This window comes from Artemia franciscana, chromosome 10, assembly GCF_032884065.1.
Source record: "Artemia franciscana chromosome 10, ASM3288406v1, whole genome shotgun sequence".
Classification (NCBI taxonomy): domain Eukaryota; kingdom Metazoa; phylum Arthropoda; class Branchiopoda; order Anostraca; family Artemiidae; genus Artemia; species Artemia franciscana.
The window spans coordinates 36470721-36480592 of record NC_088872.1 but is presented as its reverse complement, the minus strand read 5'-3'; the positions used below and the strand labels follow the sequence as shown (position 1 = coordinate 36480592).

The following is a 9872-nucleotide window of genomic DNA, read 5'->3' as shown; positions in this document are numbered from 1 at the left end:
TTTTCAGCGGGACTTTTCGCGTTGGGGTGGGGGGGGGTCAGAGGGAGGATCTTTCCATGGAGGAATTTATCATGAGGGAAGAGAATTTCCATGAAGGGGGGGCAGGATTTCTAGCATCATTAAAAAAACAATGAGAAAATAAATAATTTGTTTTTAACTAGAGGTAATGAGCAGCATTAAAACTTAAAACGAGCATAAAATATTACGTATATAAGGGGGCTCGTCTCCTCCACAATACCTTGCTCTTTACACTAAAGCATATTTAGGAATTTCAACTATGTATTTTACGGCCTTTGTGATTCAGGGATTATTCTTAAGGATTTGGGACAAGATTCAAGCTTTAATGTAAAGAGCGAGGTATTGACAAAAGGGCAAAACCCCTCATATACGTAATAAAATTGCACAAATATAGAAATTCGTTATGTAAGTTAATTTGTAAGGTGCGTATGTTTATTACTAACAAAAACGTTGGTAAAAAAAAATCTAGTAGCACTTTTTAGTAACTAAAAAGTGGAGGGCAACTAGGCCTCCTTTTTTTTCAAAATCCCTATTTTTTATAAAAATCAAAACTATAAGAAAGCCATTTAGCAAAAAAAAATAATATGCAGATATTGTTTTAATTATTCATATGCGGTGAGCCAAAATCAAAAACGTTCAGAAATTAAATAAAAAAAACAAGTTTTGTTAACTGCAAGTAAGGAGCAACAATAAAACTTAAAACGAACAGAAACTATTCTATATATGAAGGGGATTGTCCCCTCCTCAACGCCTCGCTCTTTACGCTAAAGTTTTTTATTGTTTTAAAAAGTAGAATTGTGAGAAAGAGTCAAACTTTAGCGTCAAAAGTGGAGCGTTGAGGGGGAGACAGCCCCTTTCATATACGGAATATTTTCTTTTCGTTTTAAGTTTTAATATTGCTCCTTACTCGCAGTTAAAAAAAATTGTTTTTTGTTTGTTTAATTTTCTATTAGATTCCATCGTTTTCTATTTTTCTACATACTCCGCAAGGGGTAATTTCCGGGGGGTATTTTCTTGGGAAGCGGCATTATTTTCCGCACGGGGTGTTTTTCCACGGAGGAGTATTTTTTGAGGGGGGGGGGGGTGTATTAACGGGGGGGGGGGGGGCTATTATTCGGTGGCTACTTTCCACGAGGATGAAGTTTCACGGGGTGAAACTTACGTCAATTGTAACATCAAAAGACAATACCATAAGTAAACGTTTATAGTTTCACGGACAGAGAGGAACCCCCCTCCCAACAAAAAAATTAGTTGATCTTCATGAAAATTGTACCATGGGCGTCCTAATGTGCAAGAGACTTGTTACATGATTTTCAAGGCCTAGCCACGATTATGTCAAATTTCTGATTTTTGCGTCAGAGGTGAGTCTTTCTTTTGATTTTGATTTTTTTTTTTTTTTTATGCAAAGTGATCGTTTTCACCCAGCGGTCATAAAGTTTCGGAAGGGGTCTCATCCGACCGAAAGTGAGTGAATGAGTTTTAGTGCCCTTTTACAGAACCAAAAGCGATCAGAGGGACTAGACATCCTCCCACACCTTATTGTGCTGCGGAGCAACACTAATGCTTTCGTAGTTGTGTTGCGGAGCAACACTACAGCTTTCGTAGTTTTTTTTTTTTTTTTTTTTTTTTCACCGTGATCAGCGACCTGTAGCTCCGAAGTGGTAAGAGTTAAAAATTTGAGATTTTTCAGAGGGAAGGAAAACGTGAAACAGAGTAAAAAAGCTCCAGAGAAGTTCCTAAACTTTCTAACAGTTTTCCATAAAAAAAAATAAAACCGTTTTTATCTTAGAAACTCTGCGTTCGATGTTTGGCGTCAAGTTAAGACGACCCTAGCTTCGGAAATAAACTTGTTAGAAATACAGTTATGCTGAACTCATGTAGAACTTTCATTTGTCTCTTCGAGAACCGGAGCACAAAATTCCGTAGCTCTTACAGATTTCCCGGAAATAATTCCGGAAAAGTCCATCTTGTTCCGATTTTTTTTGGAATTTTCTCAAATTTTCGATTTTGATGTTTTTTATATTTTTATCGAGTAGTGCTATGAAAAGTATGCAAGAAGAAGTGAAGTGTTCTATATACCAAGTTGCTTCGTTCTCTAAGAAATAATTTCCGAAGTTTCGACGTTCTAGAGGTAACTTCTGTTCTGGACCAGCTAGAATTTTTTTTCCAACGCGGTTCGACAGGTCTCGATCTCCTAACAACTGGAAGCTTACAATAGTTTCTCCGAAATAAAATTCCTTCTTTGGGTTTTTCTATTTGGAAGTTTTGTCATGCCCTCGGGGCAATTTGAATTTTTTGGTGAATTTGGTTTGTTTTATATTTTCCTAGCTTAGACCATCAAAAGTTAAGCAGAAAACTATAAGATGTTATTTCCGTATCTCTTTCAGATTTCCCGGAAATAATTCCCGAAATGTGCGTCTCGAAACAATACTTCGAATTGGCGTCAAGTTAAGACGGCCCTAGTTTTGGAAGTAAACGTTTTAGAGATAAAATAATTATGAACTCATATAGAACTTTTATTGCTGTTTTCGAGAACTGAAGCATGAAATTCCGTAGCTCTTACAGATTTCCCGGAAATAATTCCGGAAAAGTCAATCTCGTTCCGATTTTTTGAAATTTTCTTAAATTTTCGATTTTGATGTCTATTTTATTTTTATAACGTGAAATGGATTAAAAAGTTCCTCAGAAAGTGTGTAAAAATTCCTAATAGTTTTCCAGATAAAAAATAAAAACCGTTTTTTTTATCGCGTATCATTTCCAATACACTCCAAAAGTACCAGTACGAGTTGTCGGATCTCAATCAAACTTCACAGAAAGTAAGTCTGACGGGTCTAGTTATCCTTTTGGAGTCCAAACTTGACCTTATCTCTGTGGGCGGAGGGGGGTCCAGTTATATGATATCGACATTAGTTGAACAGCGGTATTTTAGTTGTTACCGTTATAACTGTAATGAATTGAATTCTGGCACAGTTGCACGTGTTGCTCCGCAACTGTGCCCTAAGAAACAGGGCACAGTTGCTGCAACACTTCCCGCTGCACAGGCAACGGAGGTCTAGTTTGGGTACTAAGACTCATCGCGGCTTAACACAACATCGCACTAAATGTCACGTAGGCTACTTTTAATTTTGATGTCATTCTTTACTAACATTTGAAAAATACCAGTTTCGTTAATTTAATGCTGTAACTCTAATACCTACATTTCTATCTGACTTTTTATTTATTGTAAATCTTAATCAATTTGAACCAAGAACTTCTTATTCTGTCAGATTATTAGCATTTGTTTCTGCCTGGATAATAATAGACGAAAACCGGTATCCATTTTTTTTTATAAATAAGTGGAAAACATAATTTTCTATTTTTGGCAAATAAATCCGTGTAGCCAATCATCCGAAAAAACAACTTTCGCTATTTTTGTCTAATTTTCAGGCATTATAAGCAGTTACGGATTTTATTGAAACAGGATGTCACCTGAGTCTGGCCACCTGGTGTAAGTACCCGATAGAAAATTTTAAATTTGATTGTTTAGACTTATCTCGGACTTTGAATTTACCAGTTGCGAAAAAGATAATTCAGTTTGAACACCACATTGAGAATATTTTGATAGAATTGCTTTCTCACATTTCATTTTTGTTGAGAGGTTACTGATGCATATAGTAGCCTAGCGGATAAGGGTCTCTAAGTGGATAATCGATAAAATAGGCTCGTGAAATATATTTTTTCAGACGGATCTAGCTTAAAGTTGATTCTTTCCATGGACCAAAGCCGTCATAGGATAGCATAAATCTTCGGTGAGTAAGCACATGACAGCTATTTCTGTTAAGTTATTGGTAATCTTGTTGCATCAGAAAATGTTCTTGGTACTTGTGAAAAACAATGAAATGAACAGAAAAGACGACAAACGGGTCCATCGTCAGTAAATAAAAGTTCACCACTAAATATTCACCCCCCCCCCTCAAAAATGAATTCTGATGTACCTATTTGTGGGGTAACAACATAGAGTATTGTACGTGCATTTCACTAGGAATAAATCTTACCTTAACAGTCTAATGCATACCTTCTTCTGAACTCTCTTCTGTACCATTCGGTTCCCCACTCAACAAACTGTTTCCAAGTATAATGGTTGCTACCCTGGCAGTTATGTCCAAACCTCCAGGCCCTGATGGAGCCATATATAGCCCTAGGCAATCAGGTATACCAATTCACAAAAATTAGGAATTTTTTTTTCTTTTTTTTTTTTAATGAAAGTACAATAAGTTATGTTTCAGAACCCAGAGGGTGTGATAATTTTTCCAGTTTTTCAAATGAAAATGCCAAAAAATGTGCCTGTCCTCTCCTCCTGCCCGGGCGATTACTTTACGGGCCATGGATTCTTTGTGGGATCTCTGATTGTGTTATTGAGCTGTCGTTTGTTAAACATATGTATTTCTAGATATCATGGTGCTCCAGCAATAAGAAAAAATTATAATCTGAGCATCTATATAATTGGGCTATATATAAAATTTTTCTGAATATGCTTTTTTTTTTTTCAAAATTGTTCTTATTTTACATTGTGAGCCAAAGTAAATGAGTCAAGAGTACGAAAAATCTTTCAACTAAAGACATTTTCAATGAAAGCACAAAAAGCCATTTTCAATGAAAATACCAAACAAAGTATTTTTCATATTCTAGAGAGGGTAAAAACCTTTGCAAGGCAATTGCCTCCATACGTTCAATTGACACCACTGGCATTACCCCTGGTAAATTTTATTGTGATTGACTGCATCTAACCAAAATATGCTAATAAAGTAGAAGTAGTGGCATTAGATTCCTTATTTTATGCTTTTCCCAAATATCACGGTCTCTTTTCTGAAAATGTATCCCCCCTCATGTTCTCAAGGCAGTCCAATAATATATATACGTTCAATTGACACCACTGGCATTACCCCTGGTAAAATTGGTTGTGATTGACTGCATCTAAACAAAATATGCTAAATCTCGGTGGTTTCCTTTTTCGTTCACTTCCTTTCGAATGTATAGCATAGATAAAACTTGGCTAAATTAAATTTTCAATGTTTACTTTCTGTTTAGTTTTCAGTAAATCGCATGTGGCACTTTAACCTTTTCAGCGGGAGGCAGCGGTCATGAACATTGTGTGGCGATTTCTATTTGTATTACATTTGGCTTCATTGTGTATTGAAAATGTGGCTCGTTTTAGGATTCATTTCTTCATTCCTTTATTTGTGACATCAACTCAACTAGTTTCTGCTCTTTTTAAGTTTTAACTTAGCTGTTTAGTTCTCATAACATTTTTTTTTGTACTTTATTTGACGAAAGTTCAAGGTGATGTTTAGACCTAAAATGGATTGGAACTACCCTAAGCCAGACAGGGCTGCTGTTACCGCCCCAGCTTGAAGCTAGACGTTAAAGTGTTGCCTTGCTTAACTGAAAGTAACACATTTTTTTTGCTTTAAATCAAAATCTTTTGAACTGCTAATGATTTTTGTTCAATATTTAAAGGTGTAGGCCTAAATAGTATCCAAAATAGAAAAAAGGTAATAAATAAACAACCTTAGAGAGTGTTTGGTCTATTACCCTCTCTCTGCTACCTTTTATACGTATCGAATTTTCACAACTAACATATCGAAACTAACGTATCGAAATTAAAACTAACCGAAATTACTCCGTATGTGAAAGGGGTTGTCCCTCCGCAACGCCTCGCTCTTTACGCTAGAGTTTGATTCTACCACAACTGCACTTTTTAAAACAATAAAAAAACTTTAGCGTTAAGAGCGAGGCGTTGCGGAGGGACAACCCCTTTCATATACGAATTAATTTCTGTCCGTTTTAAGCTTTAATGTCGCTCCTTAATTGCAGTTAAAAAAATTTGTTTTTTTATTTAATTTCTGAACGTTTTGAATTAATACATGTTTTGATTTTGGCTCAACGCACATGAATAATTAAGACGAAATTTGCGTATTATTTTTTTTTGCTAAATGGTTTTCTCATAGTTTTGATCGGATGATTTTGATAAAAAAAGAGATGGGGAAGGGGGCCTAGATGCCCTCCAATTTTTGGCTACTTAAAAATGCAACCGGATATTTTTATTTTTTGTACTAACGTTTTGGTTAGTAATAAACATGCGTACCTTACGAATTAACTTACGTAACGAACTTCTATATTTGTGCATTTTTATTACGTATGTGAGGGGGTTTGCCCCCTTGTCAATACCTTGCTCTTTACACTAAAGCTTGAAATAACGCTAGAAAATCCTGCGCCCCCTTCATGGAAATTCTCTTACCTCATGGTTAATTCCTCCATGGAAAGATCCTCCCACGTAACCCCCTCCCACTCCAATGCGAAAAAGTCCCCCTGAATAAGTCTGTACATTTCATAATGACCATTACTATATGTAAACAACTGTCAAAGTTTGTAACTTGCAGCCCCTCCCCCCCGGGGACTTGGGGGGATTAAGTCGTCCCCAAAGACATAGCTATTAAGTTTTCGACTAAGTTGAACAGAATGGCTATCTTAAAATTTTGATCCGATGATTTTGGGGGGAAATGTGCGTTGGAGGGTGTCTAGGTGCCCTCCAATTTTTGGTCACTTAAAAGGGCACTAGAACTTTTAACTTCCGTCAGAATGAGCCCTCTCAAAACATTCTAGGCCCAACTGGATCGATAAGATCATTCCTGGGAAAAACAATCAAACAAAAAAAACAAACAAATAAACACGCATCCGTGATCTGGCTTCTGGCAAAAAATACAAAATTCCACATTTTTGGTGATAAGAGCTTGAAACTTCTACAGCAGTGTTCTTTGATACGCTGAATCTGATGATGTGATTCGTTAAGATTCTATGACTTTTAGGGGGTATCTCCCCCTATTTTCTAAAATAAGGCAAATTTTCTCAGACTCGTAACTTCTGATGGGTAAGACTAAACTTGATAAAAAACTTATATATTTAAAATCAGCATTAAAATTTGATTGTTTTGATGTAACTATTGGTATCAAAATTCTGTTTTTTTAGAGTTTCGGTTACTATTGAGCCGGGTCGCTCCTTACTACAGTTCGTTAAGACGAATTGTTTGAAAAAGGAAAAAGAAATAGAGTGTAAGTAAATAAATTTCTCCATGAGTAAACATATTTTTTGGTAGAAGTCAAGGCTAGGTATGTTCCATAGACAATGCATCCATTTAAAATGTTTGAAATGATACGTTATACGCATCGTCCGAACATTAAAAAACAATATATCCGTTGAAGAGAATATCGAGATTATGCCCTTCATATTCTTTTATAACGAAAACACGTGAGTTTTACGGCTTTTTCTATCCTGTGATTTTGCACACAGCTGAGCTTTTTAGTGCTTCACTTACTATAATTTATGCCAGTGTGGCCAACGCAAATGATTTTCTGGGCCACTCTGAAAAAAAAAAAACAAAAAACAAAAACAACTATAGATTCACGGTCCGCATATAGAAATATATATCCTTATATTAGATTTAAATCCATTATAGAATTTTTTGAGAAATAATAGACGGTTTCATAACAGTGATCTTAAATGCATATTATATAAAAATACATGCAACCGAAACTGAAATATAAAAATAGTTGTATACGAAGCGTACTTCGTGTGGCAGGAGTTGTCGTAGAAGCTTCGGAAATGGCTAATTCGATTGGAAATTGGAAGTTCTAGTGCTCTTTAAAATGAATCAAATGTGATTGGAAGGTATTTATCTTCCCTTCAACGCTTCTTTGTTTCCCAAACACACCCGATCAAAATTTTGAGATAGCAATTTTGTTCAGCATAGATGAAAGGTTCAATAGCCTTGTCTCTGGGGATGATTTGATTCCCCAAGGCCCCTCGGGAGTGGGTTGTATGTTATACAATTTGCTTATTTTTCAAATATTTGGAAAGGGGAATACGTTTGATCCCTGGTGTCCAAAAAGGGTAAGGGCTTTCGGGTAATGTTGAAATAAATCAAAACACACCTCGTGCTAGCAGGTTGTCCAAAGGGCACATCTCAAGAGAGACTTGAAACTATCTTAATTTCTGTATATTTGTTACAATTGTCACATTCTTGTTTATTGGATTGCTTTAACAAAAGAAAGTTCTATGTGTTATACTTTTCAATTGTGATTCAATTGATACCAGTCTCTTTTGAAATGCTTTGATTTGAATAGATGTATCGACTGTAAGGGTGCCTTTTCTTGGCAATAATTTATGTAATATATTGAATTCTACAAATATAATTTATGTTTTTGATACAATGTTTTCAATACTTAGACAATTTTATTTCGTTAAAGTATAATGAATATCCTGGCCCGGAAAAATACTCAAGGTAGGGTGCACATTCCCCACCTTCGCCTGGGGTCTGACCACCCTTAATCACGCCACTAAGTATAGTCAGATTTTAAATTTGAAAAGTGCTTAATTATTTTATGGTTGGGTGTGGGGGGGTATACCACATTAATTTATTTTTCTAGTATTAAAGGAAAAAGGGAGTTCTCAATTTTTTTTTTGTTTTAGGGGTTTTTAAGAACCATAGATCCTCTATAGATCCTCAGCTTTATGTGACATGTTTTGTGTCACTCTGATTTACCTCAGCCCTATTAAATAGTTATGCGGCATCAATTGTTCTTATTTGTTTGCTAACATCTCGTTCATTCTTCATGTTCCTAGAAATCTTTCTTCGTTCCAACTTATGCCCCTCTTCCTTTTCTTACTTACAAAAGTTGAAAAATGTATTTTTTATTTCTCCGCAAATGCACAGATATAAGCTTTGGCGAGGGCTCGTGGAATCGACTCACATTGATTTCCTTAGATTTGTCCTTTAACATGGTTCATTAGTTTTGGGGCTTTTTGAGTTTGGTTCTAGGCGTTTACCCCCCCCCCCCCATCGGAAATTATACCCAGTGGAAAAAATTCCCCCTACCGTGGAAAACACCCCCAGAATCAACCTCCCCCTGTAGAAAAAAAGGGTTTTCCAAATTTGAAAATTTAATTTGTTTTTTTTTTAGTTTCGTTGAGAAGTACTTAGCAAAGTGAAAAAAAAACAATTGACGCACTATAAATATCTTTAAAACTTATCCTAAAAATAAGTATCCTCAAATCCACTTTTGTTGAAAAACCTCCATACGAACTTCTGCAATTTTGGGCAGTAGCGGGTATCTACCCGCTAAAAAAAGAACAAGAAAGAAATATGGGCGAAAAATCATCAAAATTATTTTAAAAACATATATAGCACCAAAATGTTTAAGAAGGTTTAGCTTTCCTTCGAAAGCATTGTTGGCTTTACCACTTATGTTCTGGTCTTGAGGAGCTGTAGGGGTCGTCCGTCTTAATCATGTTAATCTTTGCTCGTTAACAGTCTGACTCGGTTATTTATTGTAATTTCTGTTCGTTTTTGGTTTAGTTTATTTATTGATGGGTATTTGTGGTAGTTTCACGCATGAAAAAATTATTTAATTTATTTTTACTCATTTTTGGCTTAATGAGAAGCTCTTTTCTCTTCTTTGACAAACTTTTTTTTATGGAATACGTTTTTTAAATTAATTTCTTTTTTTATTAATATAGTCTTTTTCATGGGGGCAAAAATATTCATAAGTTTTAGATTTTTTTTCTATTACACTCCATAGTTTTTTACTATGTAAAAAACTTTTACTTTATTCCCTTATGAAGCTCTTTACTTTTCTTTAAAAGAAAACATATTTTGTGGATAAAGTCTTTAGAATTTTTAGAAAAAAACTTACGTGAATGTCGTTAAGAATTTTTTTTGTAAGAGGTATTTCGTTGAAAGATTCCAGATCCCCTGGCCTTCATCTGCCATACTATTCCCTTAAAGAGAGTGTATCATGAGGGCGCTACCTTCACTCTTT

At 35.3% G+C, this 9872-nt stretch overlaps 1 protein-coding gene across 1 annotated transcript in view; it reads left to right on the top strand.

Annotated features, from left to right (window-relative positions):
• Positions 1-3558: 3558 nt before the first annotated feature.
• Positions 3559-9872, top strand: part of LOC136032143 (ras-GEF domain-containing family member 1B-like) — a 316559-nt gene continuing 310245 nt past the window's right edge. The window contains exon 1 of the mRNA XM_065712317.1: positions 3559-3806. The gene's annotated coding sequence lies outside the window, so the exon portion shown is untranslated. The remainder of the gene's footprint in view (positions 3807-9872) is intronic.